Source organism: Rhinolophus sinicus, chromosome 1 (assembly GCF_057876585.1).
Source record: "Rhinolophus sinicus isolate RSI-liver-muscle chromosome 1, RSI-T2T, whole genome shotgun sequence".
Classification (NCBI taxonomy): domain Eukaryota; kingdom Metazoa; phylum Chordata; class Mammalia; order Chiroptera; family Rhinolophidae; genus Rhinolophus; species Rhinolophus sinicus.
The window spans coordinates 87,301,011-87,321,292 of NC_142501.1; the positions used below are offsets into that span (position 1 = coordinate 87,301,011).

General features: G+C 42.9%; 1 protein-coding gene across 2 annotated transcripts in view; it reads left to right on the forward strand.

Moving 5' to 3' along the window:
• Nucleotides 1-20,282, forward strand: part of CRADD (CARD and death domain containing adaptor protein) — a 392,758-nt gene that overhangs the window by 237,527 nt on the left and 134,949 nt on the right. The window contains exons 6-8 of one of the 2 annotated variants that reach the window (XR_016022536.1): nucleotides 287-419; nucleotides 2,527-2,722; nucleotides 5,145-8,634. The gene's annotated coding sequence lies outside the window, so the exon portion shown is untranslated. Of the gene's footprint in view, nucleotides 1-286; nucleotides 2,723-5,144; nucleotides 8,635-20,282 lie in introns of those variants that run through there. The other variant, XR_016022537.1, reaches the window with a different exon arrangement.

Genomic DNA, 20,282 nt, shown 5'->3' on the forward strand with positions numbered 1-20,282 from the left:
GGTCACAGCATAATCGTGTTTGATTAAAAACAATAATAAACAGAAAAGCTTTCAAAAGCATTTGTTCATTTTAATTTGAGAGTCTTGGGAATTCTGTAAATATTCATCTGCTTTCTCCTTTCAGAGGGAGCCAGGCCCTCTGAGGAAGCGAAGGATTCAAGCATTAGATAACCTCCTGGTACATTGTTTTATTGGTTCTTTGAGACCATTAAAAAGTGCAAACCACGCATTATCTCAACGGCTCTCCATACTCCCTTGGTTTTTCCTTCTCTTTCTTCCATTTTAGAGATGAGGAAACTGAGGCCCAAGGATGCTGTGATTTGCCTGGCATCACACAGCTCAACTGGAGACCAGATGCTGAGGTTTTGTCTTTCTCTCCCTGGCATTGCCTTCCAGGGGACATTTGGCAATATCTGCAGGTATTTTTGATCGTCACTATCACGGGAGGGGGACCCATAGAGGTGCTATTGGTATGTAGTGGGTGGAGGCCAAGACTGCTGCTGAACACCCCAGAGTGCACAGACAGCCCCGACAAAGAGGCAGCGGCCCTGGTGTCAACAGTGCTGAGGCTGAGACGTCTGCTCCATGCTCTGCTCCGCACCCCAGGGCAATTCCACCCTCTCACCCCAGCCTCCAGCTCCTCTGCCCAGCACCAGACTCGGCCTCTCTCCCATGGCAGCCATAAGAGTTAAATCTGCTGTCTAGAATGCCCTTTGGCCGTGGCCAACTCTCCCCTGCAGAGTTTACTGTGGGACACGCAGCACATCAGGCACAGCTGATGTGTTTTAGGGCGCCTGTCTTTAGTTAGCAGCAAGCCCGCTGGCAGCCTCCCTGCCAGGGAGGAAGAGCGTTCCACAGAGGCCCGCCGGCCCTGCCAGCTGACAGCCCGTGGTATTCCGGACGGCTGTTGCTTAGAGGCACCTGGGAATAGGCTTAGGCAGAGATGGCACTGAGCACACGGTCTCCCCTTCCGACCCATCCATCAGTGGCAGCCCCTGCCAGAAGATGGCCTATTGAACATTTCCAGGAATAGCACTGCCAAGCCTGTCAACTGCTTTCTTGGAAATACACTCAATAAGGATGGCAGGCCTCCAGTAGGGAGAACCGAAAGCCTGGCCTGGACTGCAGCACTGAGGAACGGCAATGCCTGGCTGCAGGCCCTGTCAGTGCCTTGGGGAAGGGGAGCTGTGCTCGCTGGGCTTTGGAGCTCGGCAGCTCCTGGAGTCATTTGAAAATGTTCTCAGTGCAGAAGAGAGATGGCCATGCCTTTCAGAAGGCCCTAGGCCCTGCCAACTTTATGTAACTCTGTCAGCTGCACACACTGATTGTGTTAGTTCAGACACCAGCAGACAGGGAGGGCGTCAGGCTGGGAGGCCAGGAAGCGACTGTCAGCAACGTCCCACCTCAGCGTCATCTAGGAGCACCAGCCATGACTCCTTCTCTTGTAAGCTTCACCCCCACAGAGGGCTAAGAAGCATCAGAAAGGGGGAGCAGGTTTTGCTCCCCCACCCCACCCCATGCCCCAGTCATTCGGAAAATGTAGCAGATAAGAGGCAAAGATGTGATGCTGGAAGATGCCTCACTCCCCCCACCCCTTCCCCCAGGTAGAAGTAACCTTTTCCCTCACAGAGGCTGACATATGAGTTGAAATCTGACTACCCTGAGACCCTCTGTTGTGCGGTGACAGCCCTCTCCCATACCTGGAGTGGAGCAGTGCTGGCAGGCTTGGATACGCCTAAGAAGGCCAGGAAAGCTCCTTGAGGATGTAGGCATCATATAAAAAAAGCAAGAGACCAGAAACTGTCGGCTGTCTGCAGTGTTCAGGGAATATTGGTTACTCAGCTTTTTAAAATAATAATAGAGACACAAACTTGATCAAAGAGTAGGTATGGGACATCTTTTATTTCCAGAAGCCACTGACTCACGGGACAAACATTCGGGGCCCACACTGAGCTACAGTTAGTTGGGCGTAGGGCTGCCAAATACAATATCAGATGCCAGGTAAAATTAAGTTTCAGGGGAAAAAAAAACCCAACAAATAATTTTTTTTAGTAAAAGTGTATCCTGAATATTAATCACTGTTTATGTGAAATTCAAATTGACCTGGGTGTCGTGTGTTTTTATTTGTTAAACCTGGCCACTCTATGTGGTGGATAAATGCACGTAGTTGTTAATAACAAGGAACAGCAACACATAGTCAACACACATGGAAGACCATACCGGTGAAGAGAGGAGGCAGGCAGACAGGGAGGATAGCAAGGAAGAGGGAAAGAGAAAGATCAAGAAGAAAGAGAGATAGGTATGGTGAAGGAGAAAAAATCTACTGCTGCTGCTGCTGCTGCTGCCGTCAGCCAGTCGGGGCCCAGGACCCAGGTGGGGCTGCGCCTAGAGCCGCGCAGGGTTCTGCACAGCTCCCGTGTGCGCATGCTCCCCAGCCGGCCCGGCCAGCTGCTTGGCGCCGCCCGCTGCCGTGCATATGAGACATTAAACCCTGGCATAGTTTCTCTGCTCATTTGCATGCTCCAGGGTCCCTTTTGACTTCACAAGTTCAAACATAAGGTTATCAAGAATTTCAAGATGGTGACAAGAAAGCATCAAAGCAAGCGTGGCGTCCCTTCTGAGTGGGCCCCCTGTGACTGCACGGGTTGTGCACTGATGAAGCCACTCCTGACTTACCCTCTTTGCCCGTGGAGCATCTTGTATTGTATTCTTCTCTAACAAGGTAACATCCTAAATTTTTTAGTGTCTGTTTTTCCCACTAGACCAGGGTCAGCAAACGACATGGCACACTGACGGAATCCAGCTGGTTACCTGTTTTGAGTTTGTTTAGGTATTGTCTATGGCTGCTTTTATATTACAATGGCAGGTCTGAGTAATGCAACAGGGAATGTTTCCCACAACACCTCAAACATTTGCTACCTGGTCCTTGATAGAGGTTTGCTGGTGTCTGCACTAGACTGTAAGCTCCCTGAAGGCAGGGATCCTGTATGTCTAGAACAGTGCCTGGCATACGTAACAGAAAAGGCTTGGGCAACACTTGTGGAAGAAAGAATGAAAGGGGAAAGAAAATGAACACACGAAGAGCCTAACATTTTTGGAATTATTTTATCTAAAAGAAAAACATGTAAATTTATGTTTGACTTAATTTTTTTTTGTTTTCATATAAAAATTATGTTTAAAATCACTTACCACACTGTGAAATTGACTCTCCAGGGAAATGTAAGGTGTTTGTCTTGTGGCTTGGCATACCCCCTGACACACTGCTACATGCCTCAGTCTGAGGAAGCACAGACATTGAATACATATCATTCATCATTCAATAAATATTTATTGAGCAAAGCATGGGGCTAGGCATTATGACAAGAATGACAATGGTTCACTGTGTGTTACCCCATAGACCTATAGAGCCTATAGACCAAAGGAGAAAAGACTCGAAAATGTATGTGATATATAAATACAAATAGAGAACTATGTGATCAACAGTGTTAAGTGCAGAAGGAAATTTCGGGATCAAGTCCTTTGGGCTTTCAGGATCAGGACAGAAGCCTTTTGGCTGCAAAATCAGGAGAGGCTTCTCGCCAGTCCTTCCGTTTGGTCTCAGATCCAATCCCTGCCCTTCTGCTTTGGTCTGGACCACAAGGAGCCGACTCCTGCAAACTCCATTTCCCTGCTGCCCTGCCAACTGGCTCCAGCTATGTTCCGTCAGTGGGAGGCTACGGAGAAAAACTGGGGGATTGGAGGAAGGGAGGAGGCAGTCTCCCTTCTCTCTGAGTCTCACTTTTCTCACCTGTACAATGGAAAAGCCAATATAGTATATATTCCACAGAGTGTTTATGAGAATTAATTGAGATAAGGCATGCAAAGTGCTTAGTACAGTACCTGATATATATAATAAGCATTCAAAGAGTAGAGCTATTTGTCCTTTTACCTTTGCTTAGTAAGTGGGAAAAAAATACAGTGATCAATTAGTGATATCTGCTAAGAGCGAAGGGTGGGAGGGTGGTGCTATGTGGGAGGAATGTTTACCAGCCCCGATATTTTGAAGCTGTATTGTGGAGACAGAATTGATATGACCTGGATAATGGGTTGACAGAATTTGGTGAGGTATTGGGAGAAATCAAACAACAAGGATGGTGATACCAAAAAGTAGGCAACATATGATAAAGAGTAGATCGGGAAAGAAGGTTATGAATTCATTTTTAGACAACGCTGTTGAGCTCTTTTCAGTTGCAGAAACAAACAAAACCAAAATAACAAAGGTATACTTGAGAACTCTCAAGAGATGGGGGTTTTTGATAGCTGTACACATATGTGCAGTGAGTTAGCAAAGAAAATCATCAAAGCAGCTATACATTCAGGCCTCGTGGGGAATTGGAAAACTATGCAGGAAACCATAGCAACTCCAGTTAGCGGAGTCTAGTCTCCTCTGAAGAGGAGAAACCAAGACTCCTTCTGTTTCTGCTGCTTCTTTCCAGTTTTCCTCTTCCTGCCTCTATTTCTGTGGTCATATGCTCTGTGTCTTGCATGCAAGATGATCTGACTGAATATTTGTCATCTAATATGAAGTTTTCCCTCTGGGCTGCGTTCTCCATTCAGGCCACCTCATGGTCTCCTTACGTGAACTCACACTGGATGCCTTTGGCTTGGCATAGCAGGGTCACCTGATGCAATGTGTCAAGGCCCACCTTTCTCACCATTCACAGCTGGTTTCATGGCCAGTCCAGTGTAGATATATTGAGTGAGTTGGAGATTTCAGTGAGATCTCCACGAACCTGAAAAAAGTAAGATTGGGTCGTGTTAAGAGAGCATTGAGGATACTTAATTACTTCTGATATTCTACATCTCATATGAATTTGATCATACAAGATCACAATCTGTCCAAGCTTTAGGGCAAAGAAGTCAGATATTATTTAGGCAAAAGATGACTTTTTTCAGTGGAACCCAGAAAGTTAACAATTTTCAGAGGAAGAAATTTTCTTACTGGCCTTTATAGGGACTTTACTAATTTCTTAGAGAAAAATTTTAAAATTGGCTTGTAAGGGTGGGTGTGGTGAGGTTAGAGTTTTCTTACTGCTTTGAGAATAAAATATTCTGCAGCTCACGAAAACTAACAAAACAACCCTGTCCTCTGTGATTCTTCCCAGAACTCTTCAAATCCAAGATGTCTGTCACACCGTTGGAACTTGAAGGACCCAGAGCTTGCAACACACATATTCCAAGGATAAATTGATACAAGGTCACTTATATGAGTTTCTTTAAAAACAAAGAGAGGAAGAAAAAGAAGAGAAAAGAGAGTGAGAGAAGAGAAAAATGAAAAGAAAAAGAGAATGTTTTGAAAATCTATTATTGCTGGAGATAGATGCTTGCTTTTAAAGTCCAGGTGGCAGGTGAAGAAAAACAGGACAGCTCTTTATGCTGATGTACTGGAGAGGCGGCATGTGTGCTTTTCTTTAATCCCTAAGAGAGAAGCACCCCAGCACGCAAAGTCTTTTCTTAGAATAATTCAAATTAAAAATAGTGAATTTCACAGACACTATTGAAGATGTAGAAAATTTGAAATGAAAGAAAAATAGCCAGTATCCTATCCTCTAACCATACCCCCTTGTTATATAAGTACTTTTATCGCTGTTATTCACATGCATGTGTAGTTTTTATGTCATGGTCTTCAGAAGCCCTTGGGCTCACCACACAGACCTGCTGGGTCTGAATGCTGACTCCAGCACTTGGCATCTGTGCGACTTGGCAAGTTACTTCAACTCTCTGGACCTCCGTTTAGTTGTCTGAGCCATAGATACAATAAAAGTAGCTACTTGAAGATTAAATGAGACAAGTTCTCTAGAGTACCTCGTTCAGTACCTGGCACATAGTCAGCTGTAACTGTTATGATTATCCATCATTAAAATAAGGCAGCTCTGAAGTCCCAGGCTGGCGGGGCAGGAGCGGTGAGCAGCTGAAGTCTGTGTTAGCCTCCCCATTTTTTCCCTTTCCCACAGTGATGGGATTCTGGGTCTCCTTCCTCTGGCTGCCACAACCCCCACCCAATCCAAGATGCAAGAAGTAACAAACGTCAAGTGAGCACCCAGTGTGTATTGAAGGACCTGTACTAGGACTTGGGAAAATACCACGGTGACGCTAGCTGATTCCGTGGAGCGGTGGCCATGCTCCAGGGCTGTGCTGGGGGCTTCTAGTGCATAAGCTGAACCAGCACACTACAAGGTGGCCACGGTGACTTTCGTATACTTGAGGAGTCTGTTTCTCAGCAAGGTCACTGTTATGGACTGTGACCTTCATATGTTCAAGTTCCAACTCCAGTACCTCAGAATGTGACCGTTATTTAGAGATAGGGTCTTTAGAGAGGTGATTATGTTAACATGAGGGTATTAGTTTGGGCCCTAATTCAATCTGACTGGTGTCATTACAAGAAGAGGCAGTTTGGATACCAGGGATGCATGTACACAGAAGAAAGGCCACATGAGGGCACAGCAAGAAGGCGGCCATCTGCAAGCCAAGGAGAGAGAACTCAGAAGAGCACAAACCAGCTGACACCCTGATCTTGGACTTCCAGCCTCCAGAACTGAGAAAATTAATATCTGAGGTACTTTGCTATGGCAGCCTTAGCCGACTGATATACGCGTCGCTACGTAACTTTTAAAAGCTCAGCGGGTAGTCAACCTTAAAAAGGAAGGAAACCTGTCACATGCTACAACACAGGTAAACCTTGTGTTCAGTGATACTATACACAATGAAATAAGCCAGTCACAAAAAGGACAATTCTTTGTGATTCCACTCAGATGAGATATCTAGAGTAATCAAATGTGTAGAGAAAGTAGCACGGTGGTTGCCAGGAGCTGAAGAGGGAGGAAAATGGGGAGCTAGTGTTGAATGAGTACAGAGTTTTCGTTTTGCAAAATGAAAAAGTTCTGGAGATGGATGGTGGTGACGGTTGCACAACAATGTGAATGTACTTCATGCCACTGAACTGTACAATTAAGAGTGGTTAAAATGGTAAATTTTAGGACATGTATATTTTACACAGTAAAAATTTAATTCAAAAGAAGCTTGGGAGGCTCTCAGTCTTCATGAAGTTCAGTCTCAGTGAAGTCTTGGCTGGTGGCGTTGGGGGAGATGAAGGAAAGGAGCTTGAGGAGGAGGAGGGCTGGAAAAAAGAGACGCGAAACCCAGGGATGAGAAGAGAAAGGTCTGTTGACTGGTGCTGCTCTGTCAGAACGTTTGCCCGCGTAGTCAGATGGAGGTTGCCCTGGCCCCACCTGGTTTTGAATGCCCAAAGCGTAACACATGCACAAGCATACGATCGAGGAGCACACGATTTCCACCGCGAGGCTGGATTCCCTGAGATTTTCTTTTTTAAAATGCTATTTCCTCTTTTGTTTCCCAACATCTTCAGAGCCTGCTCTTTATCACACCCAGAAAGAAAACATTTCCTCAGTGGGGGTCAAGACACTTTTCAGATTTTTCCACAGCAACAACAAATCAGAACAGCCTCTCCTCATGGCCACCTCAGATGTGCTGACTGTCAGAATTTATGACAGAGACCGTAAGCAGACAGAGCTCCTGTGGGGGGAGCTCTCACACCCTGTGTGTCAGTGAGAGCCCTACAGGAAGAACTCTATGGTTGGAACAGCTCTCTCCCTGACTTCCTCCTCCCTTCTGTAAAAGGCGACCTGCTTCTGTTCCTTCTTCATGCGCGTGGCTCTCTCTGTCTGCATGTACCGGGTTGCAATTCTTTCTTTTCCACTCTGCATAAATACTATTTGGTGAAGGAACACCCACTCAACTTTTGTTTAAGGTCAGCATGACCTTTTGCAACGGTTCCCTGCCAAATCTAAGACGTGAGGGTTTGGACCCTTGGTATTTTCCTGCTCTTTTGGTTTGAATTGACTGATATGGCCTTAGCTGGGGATCTTTCAAGCAATCCACTCATGAACCCCAAGAAAGGCAAGCGCCCAGGTCCTGTCTTCATCTGCACTCTGCCTTGACCTTCCAGTGAGGCCCCTTGAGGCACACCATGAACTTCTGTCTGGGTCTGTGAGTAATAAGCCTCTCTATTCCAGTTTCTCTCATTGTTGAACTGTGGCTCATCCTCCAGCACCCTGTGTGCTCCACTTAACAAATGTTAATTTAACAAAGTGAAAGCACACAGACAAACCCAAACCGAGGGGCATTCTACAACATAACTGGCCTTGAAATCGTCGAAACTGTCAGGGTTTGAAAGACAAGGAGAACCTTACAAACTATTGCAGACTGAAGGAGACAAAAGGGATAGACAACTGGCTGTAACTTGGTTCTGGACGGCATCGTTTTTGCCATAAAGGACATGATTGGGACAATTGGCATAACTCAAATGGGGTCTGAGAATGAGCCCTTAGTGGTATATCAATGTGCATTTCCTGATTTTGATGCTTGAAGTGTGGTTATACAGGACAATGTCCTTGTTTGTAGGAAATGCACATTAAAGCATTCAGGACTGATGGGCCATCAGATCAGCAACTTACTATCAAATGGTTTAGGAAAAAATAATTCTTTGTATTGTTCTTCAAATCTTCTATTAGTGTAATTTTGTTTCAAAATAAAAAAAGGAAGGGAAGGAGGAAAGAAGGAAGGAAAGAAAGAAAGAAGGAAGGGAGGAAGGAGGGGGAAGGCACAGAGGAAGGGAGGAAGGAAGGAAGGAAGGAAGGAAGGGAGGAAGGAAAGAAGGAAAGAAGGAAGGAAGGAAAGAAAGAAAGAAGGGAGGGAGGAAGGGAGGAAGGAAGGAAGAAAGAAGGGAAAGAGGGAGGGAGGGGGAAGCGGGCAGTGCCTTCTTTGGTTGGGAGGGAGGCCATGCTCACTGTAGGCTTTTTTATTCAGGTGGTTTCAGGCACAAGCCTGAGATCTTCCTTGAACCTGAATTACGTCTGAGTTTTCCTGGTGAGTCAGTGATGCCAACGAGATTTGGGAAGCTTGCTGAACTGGGATAGTGTGCCTTCCATATCTTATAAGTCTTCATTTGCTGTCTCATTGTTCTCCTGGCATACTTCCTTATCCTCTCCAACTTTTTTTCTTCCTTTAAACAAACAAGGAAACAAAGGATATAACTACACAGAATAAATGATAAGGTGTTGATTTGTTTTTTAGAAATCTGAGAAATGAATGCTGAGATACTGAATTTTTATTTTAAAATTTTTTTCCAATCTGAAAAATATGTATCTTTAAGACTCACTGATACATAAAAGCTAAAATCAGTTTTAAGATCTTTCTCCAAGTCCCCCTCCCCCCAAAAAAATCAGTCACTTAAAGGCTATGGAACTTGATTTTTTGAAAAAGGTATCTGGATGGAAATAGGGGGTGGGATATGAGAAGAAAGATGAACAGGTCTGTCCACGCTCTTGCTGTTCAGACAGGACGCATGATGATTTGATGTATAAGCTCTTGAGGGTGTGTGTGTGTAGAAATTCTTTTTTTTAATGGAAACCACACTATACATATTGTTTGTGACCTCATCTACTTAGCAATATTCTTCTACAACTTCGTTTTTAGAGGTTAGCTAATAAGTATCCCATTGGACATGGATCTTCATTTTGCTTACTGACCCCAGCTGGGGTTAGATTTGACATCCCTTGACCCACCATCCATGCCTCAGATTTTTGGCTCAACAATATGCCTCAATGTGAGAAAGAAAAGGGAAGACTTGCCAGGTTCTCTCTGGGAGGACTTGTGCTGTTTCCCACTTTCCCGTGAACAGAATTGGGCTCTGAGGAGGAAGTTTGGAGGAGTGATTAAGATTACACTGCTGAACAGGTGAGCTGGGTTCAAACCCTGATTCTCCTCTTACCAGCTATGTGAAGGTAGGCGTGTTCCCGAACATTTCTGTGCCTGTTTCCTGCTCTGTTAGGTGGGGTACAATGAGTAGTACCTATCCCACAGGGTATCGGAGGATTAATAAGCTGTAAGTAGCTGGTACATGGTAAGTGCTTACTGGTGTTGGCCACTGTTAATACTATGGATAAATAAGCGGCACTCTCGAGTTCTGTGGAAGGGTAGAAAGACAGTGAATGGGGCAAGCTTCTCCCCTCCGGGAAGGGAAATAATCCTGTGTTGGTGGCAAGGAATAATTATGATGGAAAAAACATTTTCCAAGTTCTGGAGCTGACGTGTACTCCTTGTGACATTTTAATCTCTGAGTAATAGATTCCATTGCCTGCAGAACTGTGATTTTTCAGTTTATTGCTTTTTCCTCTTCTCTCTCAAACCCGAATTCCTTCTCCTCTCGGCCCCAGCCTGTCTCCAGCAACCATGAACAGTTTCTGGACTGTCTCCATTATGGAGCCAGGTTTACTCAACTCAGGCAAAGAAGCCTGAAAGCTCAGGAAGGCACACTGCCTTCCCTGGGAAAAGTGGAGAGGACCTACTCTGTGCTCCATCCATCACATCACCTTTCATGTTCACAACAACCCTGCAGCGCAGATACTACGACGATCTCCATTCTAGGGTACAGCAGAGGGGTTCTATGCACAGGCTTTGGAGTCAGCGAGCCCAGGTCTGGTTTTGTCACTCACACACTCATTATGAAACCTTGGGCAAGTTACTTAACTTCTCTGAGGCTTGGTTTCCTCATTTCCAGAATGAAAGGAATAATAATGCCGGTCTTAGAAGGTTGTTGGGAAGATTAAATGAAACCACATGTGTAAATTAAGTGTATAGTATAACACCTAGAGCACAGTACATGCTCAATAAATGCTAATTACTACTGTTATTATTTAGAGTTAGAAAAAACTGAGCCTTGGGGAAGTTATAATTATTATTATATTTTACAAGTGAGAAAACCTTAGTCTTTTCTTCACTGTGTATCGAAGCTTGCCCCTCTGTGGTCAAGACTCCCATCCACGTTTTCTCTAGTAATTTTAGGTAGGTATAAAGGCTATATTTCTCAGCATTCCATGTGGCTAGATGTGGCCATGTGACTAGCTTGGCTAGCACAATGTACCTGGAAGTGATATCTGAAGCTTCCTGGTTAGGTGTTTACAAAGAAGGGGCTTGCTTGCCCTTGCCTCTTTCTTTCTTGAATTGACTATGCAAGCCTTCATATAAGAAGGATATAAACTTCTATCTTGTTTAAGCCATTATATTTTGGGTCTCTGTTACAGCAGTCAGACCTACACAGAGAAGGAGCAGTGGTGTCAGTGGTACTAGGACTCTGGTAGGAATCACTGGACCTGTATTTCCTGGCCCTGCCCCTTGTTTGCTGCATGACCAAAATATTCCTTTCCTGCCTCATCTCACAGAATGTATGTTGCCAGCACGGTACCAAACATTAGCAATACAGAGATAAATAAGACACTGCCCCAGAAATGTAATCTACCTGCAATCTTGGGGATGTCATCCAAGTTAATCCTCGAGAGTATTCCCTTAGAGAGGACACAGACTCGGTTCCAGATGCAGGCCAGGGCTAAGTTATTTCTTCCCAGGTTTCAAACCTTGTGTGGGTTCCAAATCTGTTAACATAGAAAAATGCTCAAAACTATCATAGGTGCTTAGACATTTACTATTATAGTTGTAAGTCCTTGGAAAGATATTGAACCTCAGCTCCAGTGGTTCTGTGTCAAAGGGAAATAAAAAGTACTTAGAGGATGAAAAGAGAAAACACATAGAAAGCACGTAGCACTCTACCTGACATTTGGGGCACACTCAGTAATGCTGATGAAGGTGTAGGCTTGATTCTCGGCTGCTCAGTAAGTGGGCTATGGTATGAGGTGGCTAAAAAGACCTTCTGAAGGGTGATCACCACCATTATTCTGCCCCCACCAGGTGCTATGAAGTTTAAGCAAGGCTGTGTTTGTTAAAGCACTTTTCCCAGAGGGTAATGTGGTAGTGGGTGAGTGAAGTCAACATTCCAACCTGCAACAGTCCTCCCTACCTACCTTAGCCCCTCCCTCAAACTCCTTTCTTTGTCCTTGCCAAGATTCCATCTGATGACTGCTGCTGCATTGCAATGCTTTATTATTAATTCTGAGAGTTAATGTTAGTGGCTGGCCATCATTTAGTCCCTATGTCCACTGGGATCTGTCCACATATAAGCGCAATTAGTCAGAATTCAGGAAAAGAAAAAGGTTTAACTTAATCATTATAGTATATTGTCTCTTTACATTTAAATATTCATAACAAGTGACCAGTTGTTGAGTTCTAGAATGACTCTGAATACGAGTCCACATAATTCCACAGAGTAATGATTATTATCCTGATTTTGTAGGTGAGGATACTGTGATTCACAATGATCGTATAACTTGAGGCAGGTCTACCATGAAGCAAAGGAAGCTTAAGCTCAGGCCTCTCACTTACACCAGCCTCTTCCAAGGCCCTGTGTTGATTTTGAATCCATACATTTGATTCTTTTTCTTACAGGGCTCCTCAAATTGAATAAGCTTCAGGCCCTTCAAAGTCTAGTCCATCCCTGTAGAGTCCCACAGATGCTAAAATATTGGAGCTATAATTTGTACAGAAATCATTTGGGATTTCAGTTGAGTTTAAATTTACTGTAACAGTTCATTGTAACTTATTAAAATAGTGATACTGACACCTAAGGTTGTGCCAATGAACCCACATTTGTCCACAAGGTAGGGATTGGAGTCTCCCAGTGATAGGCCCAAATGATCTGCTAGATAAACTTTATAAGGTCAATTGATTGATATTATCACTTCCTAATACTGCCCAAAGCACTACACTGTGATAATGACCATTTCTTGGCTTTACAGAGCACATTTCCTCTGACATGCTCAGTGATTGCATCCATTTTTTTCTTAGAGGCCAGAATTATCACTTCCATTTTATAATACCAAGGAAGCAATTGAGCCAAGGAAGCAAATATCTTAATGAGAGAGCCAAAGCAGAGGATGAGGGAACTGGTCATAAGCACATATGAGACACCTCTGGGAATTTCCAGATAGAACTCAGTGATATGCTGAAGGTGCTAGGCAGCTGGCCTTTAGAAATGTGAGTACACATAATTCTTCTCCTGACTCCAGTATGTCTGAAGCCTGAAAACTTCCAACTCATCTCATTTCTTCTCCCACATCTTCCAGCCTCAGATTCCTTCATTCCTCTCCTCTGAACACTCATTATCTTTCAGACCTAACATTGGGCATGGCAGAGGAATGTGGAAAAGAGAAGGGCACTCTTATCCAAGGGGACAGGAATGTGAAGATGGGAAAAGGACACATGTGCCACCTTTTGAGCTGACTGCTAATATTGCAACACCAATCCTACTCCCTAGGATGGCTGGTCAGAGAACTGGGATGCTCTTTCTTTTTCATCTATTCCACAGGGTCTGCCCTGTCTAACCATCTCCAGGCACTGCTTAAATCACCTCTAGAGCTTTACTTGGTAGAGAAAAACAAACACACATTGAAGTTTCTGATTTCCCCTAATTGAACCCCTGGGAAACCTGCCATCTCCACACCTTCAGCATCAAGGTCTTTCCTTGTCTTATCAGTAAAATGCCATTAAAAAATATATAATAAAAGTTATGACTCACATTCAAAACAAATCTCATGGTCTTAAAGATATGGAGGCATTGTTTTCTTTATCTTTTGAATGATCCCAGAACTAGAGATAAGACTAGTTCTGATTTTCCAGAAAAGGAGGGTGAAGGTTGGGTAAGGAGATGGGCAGAGAACAAGTCAAAGCATCCAAGTCCTATGTCAACTACTCCATGCTTGGCAAGGGCAGGTCAAGGAAATGCAAAGACATGCTTGAGGTGGTCCACGGGTGAGGGTCCCATGAGGGCATTCAGAGGAGATAAAGGACTCCACCTAGTCCAGGAGTCCCACAGGAATCCACCAGTGGAGGATGTTTTGCTCCCTTTCTTGGAGTCTGAGGCAGGGATGTTATATAATATATCAGTTTCCAGAACAACTTCCAGGGGCTCATTTCTGAGTAATTGAGAAGGCTTTGAAATTCTGAAACATCTCCATTAAACACAGACCAATGATCCTTTTTTCCTCACCTCTTTAACATCAAAACATTTATCAATTAATACATATAGCCAGAAAAAATTAAGAAGTTAAGATGAGTTTATAATAAAAAGGAAGTCTCCTGTCCTACTTCTCCCTAGTCTGGTCCCTTATTTCCAGAGACCATTACTTTTTTTAAATTTCAAAGTTTAAAAGTCTCTGGTTCTTGCCTCCATATTGATAAATAATTTGCTATACTGCCTTTTCATGATTTATCAAATTGACACCTTTTGCATTGACTTCCTATTAAGATATGAGAGTTTTGCTCACCATTCACATACTTATATCACTATTTTCAGTTCTCAGCTTTTGTAACTTAAAATACTATAATTGAATTTCTGTTAACCTTATTATCTTGTTAGTTGAAACCAATTCTTGCTAATTTATGCCAAAAAAAGGATTTTTGGGGGCGTGGGGATGAGGGTGGAGGACGACATCCAGAGACACAAAGGAGCTGAAGAGTCAGGCTTCAGAAAAGCCGGGAATAAGAGTTGTTCTGGGAATCTAAGGAGCAGGAATTAATGCACTGTCTCCTATGGCACTGCCCAGTGAGAATTAATGGAGATTCTTAATTTACCAGGAAGAAAAAGTCTGATTGGCCTACACTGGGCCACATGCTTATCCATTGGCTAGAGCAGGGGTGTCCAAACTGCGGCCTGCGGGCCAACTGAGACCCGCAATCCATTTTTTATTGGCCCGCAGCAAATTCCAAAAATATATTTAGTTTACTTAAATAAACCAGGTGAGGCAATACTTACTTCACCTCGAGTGAGTGGCCCGGCCTTTTGTGTATTTTACAGCATATGGCCCTTCGTGAAAAACGTTGAAAAAAGTTTGGACACCCCTGGGCTAGAGAATGTACTAGGATATGTGGATTGACAGTCTCGCTAAGACTGCATGTGATGGGGAGGGGCAATGACCCAAAGGAAAACTAAGGCGCTATTACTAGATGACAGGGTGGGATGGTAAAGAAGATAGACACTCTACGCCTCTCTTTGTAAGATATGTGTTACATGGTCATCTCTTCCTTTCTCTTGCCTCTCCTGCCTTCCTACTTCTCTCATTTGAATTTGTAGTTTTACACGAATAGGATTCATAATATTTATAGTCTTTTCTGTGCATGCTTTGTCTTTTTGCTGATTTTAAAAATTGAAAATCAATCAAACGTCTTTACACTATTATCTTTCTGGAGAGAAGAGTAGTGGCTATGATTACATGCATTTTTCTCATAGTTAACTATTTTTCCTGATTTTCTAATTGCTTTAAATTTTGTGTGCTCTGCCTTTATCATCTGCTTCTGCTCTTATTTAAAAAACATATAAAATATCTCTAGCATACTGTCTAATTTATAGAAATTCTTTTCTCCCCAGACCCGTCCTCTTGGAACTCTCTATTTACCTCCTCTAATTTAGACTGATTGCTTTCTGAAATGGATGATTAATTAGCCGTTATTTTCCTTCTCTTTAGTTCTTCTCTAAATTGGGCACACAATTCCCATCTCTTTCTTGATTTACTTCCTTGTATAGCTGGAGTACATCTCAAGTAATTCCCAAGTGAAGGGTGGGTAGGGAGTAAACTTTGTGAGTCTTGCACATACAAAGATATCTATTCTGCCACCATTATTTATGACATTTTATCTGGGATAGAATTCAAGTCAAAGAGCATTCTGTCTTTAGTTTTAAAAGTTTTGTTCCATTTTCTTTCAGCGCCCTGTGTTGTTGTGACAGTCTGTTTCTTCTTGTTCCTTTGTAGATGACGTTTTCTCTCGGAAGCTTTTGGGATTTTTTTTCTTTATCGTTGGTGTTCTGAAATTTCATAGAGATGTGTCTAGGAGGGGTCTTCTAAAATTCACAACTTTTAGTGTGGAAGCACTGTCTTTCATCTTGGGAAATTAATTTGTATTATTTCTTTGAGTTTAAATTCACTGTAACATAAATAAATAAATAAATAAATAAATAAATAAATAAATAAATAAATAAATAAATTTCATTGTAATTTATTAAAATAGTGCTATTGGCACTTAAGGCACTTTTTCTCTGTTTTCTCTTTCTGGAACCCCTATTGGTCAGATGTTGGATTTTCTGCACTGATCCGTGGTGGTTATTTTTTTCTCTCAGATTTTAAGGAATTCATACCACATGAGGGAGACAGTTGTATTATAGAACATGGCACATATAGTTGGCTTGCTCATTCAACATACCTCCTACTTTGCCTCCCTCCTCTGCTACAGAGGCTAGAAAACAAAAACTTACATTTCCCAGAACCCCTTGCAGGTAGGGTTCAGACATGTGCCCTATGTTCTTTCAATTGGATGTCCTAGCACAGGTAGAGGCAGAAGTGATCAACATGAGTGGCAGCGGCACACAGAAGATTGAATCTTCTGACAAGAAGAGTAGCAGAGGTGTCAGTTCTTGAGCTGGCTTAGCCGTGCTTATATCCTCAGGTCTTTAGTGGGTGATCAGTGCTAAGGAGCAGCAGAAGCAGCTCTGTGTTTCTTGTCTCAAGCAGCTAATGTGATTGGGCTCTTTCCTGGCTGTTACTCCTAGCTTGGTAGTATTGAGCTGGTTCTCTATCCCTCCCCCAAATTCTGTGAGTCACCCAATGGTCTTTAGCAAGTCTCTTTCTGCTTGAAATAACCAGAGTGAAAAAAAAAAAAAAAAAAAGAAATAACCAGAGTGGATTTTGTTGTTTGCATATAGAAACCTTGACATGGGTGTACTGGATACTGTGGGAACAGAGGAAAGGCCTTCTCCTACATAAAATGAAATGGTTTCACAGAATGATTGGCAACTGAGCAGAGACTTTTAGTATGAGTAGAAATTTACTGAGTGGACAAAAGTAGAGATTTCAGACAGAAGCACAAAAGTGGGAGAGATCATGTACATTCATTTATTCAGTATTCATGTACATGCTATGTTCTAGGAACTGTGCTAGATTCTAGGCCTATAGTAAGTAAGATAACCACGGTTCTTGCCCACAAAATATTTACATATTTCTAAATTACATATGTACATTATGTTAATCTGTGACAATTTAGATAGGAAGGTCACAATAAAGAAATTGTTCTCTCCCTGTTCACATTAAGTACTGGTCTGTTGGGAGGTGAAGAAGAATATAATTTCTTACCTACCTTCCTACAACTGAGTAATGGTGAGATAATCCTCACAATACTAGGCATATTTGGTTATATCCAGGTGAAAATGATTGTCCTTTTCTGAATAAGTTGGATAGTCCTGTCTATCCTACTTAATCAATGTCCAAAGAGATGTATGTTGGTGCTGCAAAAATCAATGCGAGAGGAGGATAGGCATTTGAAAAGAGGGATAAACACATACCGTGTTTCCCTGAAAATAAGACCTAGCCAGACCATCAGCTCTAATGCGTCTTTTGGAGCAAAAACTAATATAAGAGCCAGTCTTATTTTACTATAACATAAAACCGGGTCAATATAATATAATGTAATGTAATATAATACTGAGTCTTATATTAATATTTGCTCCAAAAGACACATTAGAGCTGATGGTCCGGCTAGGTCTTATTTTCAGGGAAACACGGTACTCGTGCCAAAGGCTCACTGGTCTGTGTCAGGTCTCACGGTGAAAACAGTCTAATGGAGGAACCACCAAGCTACTCCAGATGCCCATTATCATTGCCGCCTCTTGGCTTTGTGTCTTGGACTCCAAATGGCCAAGCCCAGTCATGGCATGACAAGCTCTGAAGGACAAGATGTGATGATTGGGGCTAATGCTCTTAGATGCAAGGAAATTTTCTGTTGGCCACGTTCTGGGTGCTGATGATGGCTTTCTCTGGGAGACTTGATGCCTTGGTTGGGTTTTTGATTGATTAATGACTTGAAAGATAAGGTCCCGTCCTGATTCACAATGAGTTATTGTCCGTAATGCCAAATACCATCCTTACATTTCTTTGGCTTTCTCCCTTCTGGGAGTTGGCACGGTCCTGTTTCCATTAATTCAGTCATGGGACCTGGTGGGGACCCAACAACAATGGCAATTCAAGAGGCAAATTCCAGATTCCAATAGTCAGTTGCAGAATCAAATTTTCAAAGATTTCATTGCTAGGACATTTTGTGAAACCAATCTCTAGTAACAACAATAGTTAACATTTATAGAATGCTTTTTATGTGCCAGTAGCTATGATAAGCATTTATATGCATTTTTACCATTAATCTTCACAACATCACCATGACATAAAAATATTCTTATTATTGCCATTTGCGATGATGAGGTTGAAAATGGTGAAGTAATTTGTTCAAATTGAGTCAGCTAATAAGTGGCAGAGCCAAGATTAGGACCCAGGGCAGTGAAATCTAAGGCCTGAGCTCTGAACTACTCTATTTTCTCTCGTGGAGAGCTGGAGTTTTTGTTCTGATGATGTATCTCTATTTGATACCCTTCCTCGCCCCAGGAATAGACTTTGAACAAAATTAACATTTACTGAAGCCAAAGCTTAGGTCAAATTATGAATTGAACTTAGTCTAGTTAGTTTCATATGTAGGCATAACCTAAAATGAAACATTGGAAGTCCATTCTCTGATTGGCTTGATTGGCATGTAAATTGCAAACTTTACAGCTCTAAAATAGTTCGGATTTTTAACTCAATAAATAAAAGGAAAAACAGTTGAGCTTTTTTGAAATTTAAATTGTGAATATATCCTGAGTACCATCATGTTATGAGATGATGCTTTATAATGTTCAATGGTGTCACTACTATTTTAATACAGATATTTATTTTCACGATTTTAAATGGCACATCACAGGAAGTCAGCTGCATTTTGATTTTTAAAAATATGGAAATGACCGAAATGGTTTTCTGGGTTTCAGTGAGAAACAACATCCTCCCTGCTAAAACAGCACTTTGAAGATTCATGGCTAGAACTGCATCACTAACACATGGGAATGGTATAAATTTGTTGTTAAACCATCTGCAGATGGTTATTTTTTTGTTTTTGTTTTTGTTTTTTTTCCCAGTAAACACCCAGGGGCTGTGATAGTGCTGTTTAGAACAAATGGCATTTCATTCTGCAGCCTCTTCATATTTTGCATAGCAATGTCCTGTTCATTCAACTGGGTCCCTAGTTCTTGAAAACAAAGACTGTTTAACATTAGTGACTGCGTCTTGGAAACTGAGAGCTTGCTCCCTGGTGAAAGATGGCCTGTTTTCGATCCCTTCCTATTCATTTGGAGGGTAGAAGGGCCACTGGATGAAAGGAAATAGCAGGAAGGGGGAAAAAATGCCAGCTGCAATTTTAGCACGGGTCCCACCCTTTGTGCTTACAGGCTCTTAGATCCTGGTTCCTCTTGGTGAGCTGGGAGTTGGCAACAGGACAGCAGGAGCTTTCTAAGAGAAGGCATGGGGGGGTCCACCCCTTGGCTGTTCTTTCTGCCTGGGTCCTGTGCTCCATGCTCTTGCCCATCTGGTTGCAAACACGCTGGTCCTAGACCTTGCCCCCTGGAGTCCAGAACAAAGGTACCCATCCATGAAGAACCAAGTGTTCTTTTCTCACTCTCTCATCCAGACTGTGGGGATGGAGGCAGGAAGGGAGTGAGGAAGAAAGGGGAAGCCCTTGAAGGGTATAATCTCCTGGAGAGAAATGTGCTTTCTAGCACCAATGTAAATACGATTTATGCAACTCCAGCAGCCAGGCTCTTTTATTTCCTTGACTCGGAAACACCGGCCGGAGGTTCTTACTTATCTTCCATCCCAGAAGGGGACCCTGATCAGAGCTTGGTCTTGCTCCAGCATCTGAAGTACAAACCACAGCCTTGAGATGGTGCCAGGGCAGCCAATTAAGAAGGTGTTGACGATACTTCCCAGGAACATTTTTCTAGATGTTTAACTTTGACCGAAAGTTTAAGCTTCTAATAAACCACGGGAACTTCACATTTTCCAGGGAATCGTGCCTGGGCTCTTAAGAACTTCCAAGAAAAGCCGATTCTCAGAAGACTTTGCAGCTTTCAAGTTCACCCGCCCATTCAGGAGCTTTCTGGAAAAACCAAAGGCAGTGAAAACAGTGCGTTATCACATGCCCTGAGATTTAGACAACTAAAGTCTGATAAGAAATTTGGCACCAATTAGGACACCACATTGGCTTTGGGAAACGAGGCCCCGCCCTTTCAGCCCTGCCCTTGGCCGGTGGGTGTGACAGGGTTGGCCAGCAACAACTTCTGTCAGCCCGATGGCTCAGGGTCGTGCTGGCCAGACCTTGCTTCTTTCATCCGGATTTTCTCAGCGTCCTTGGGAAGATTAATGTTTTATTCA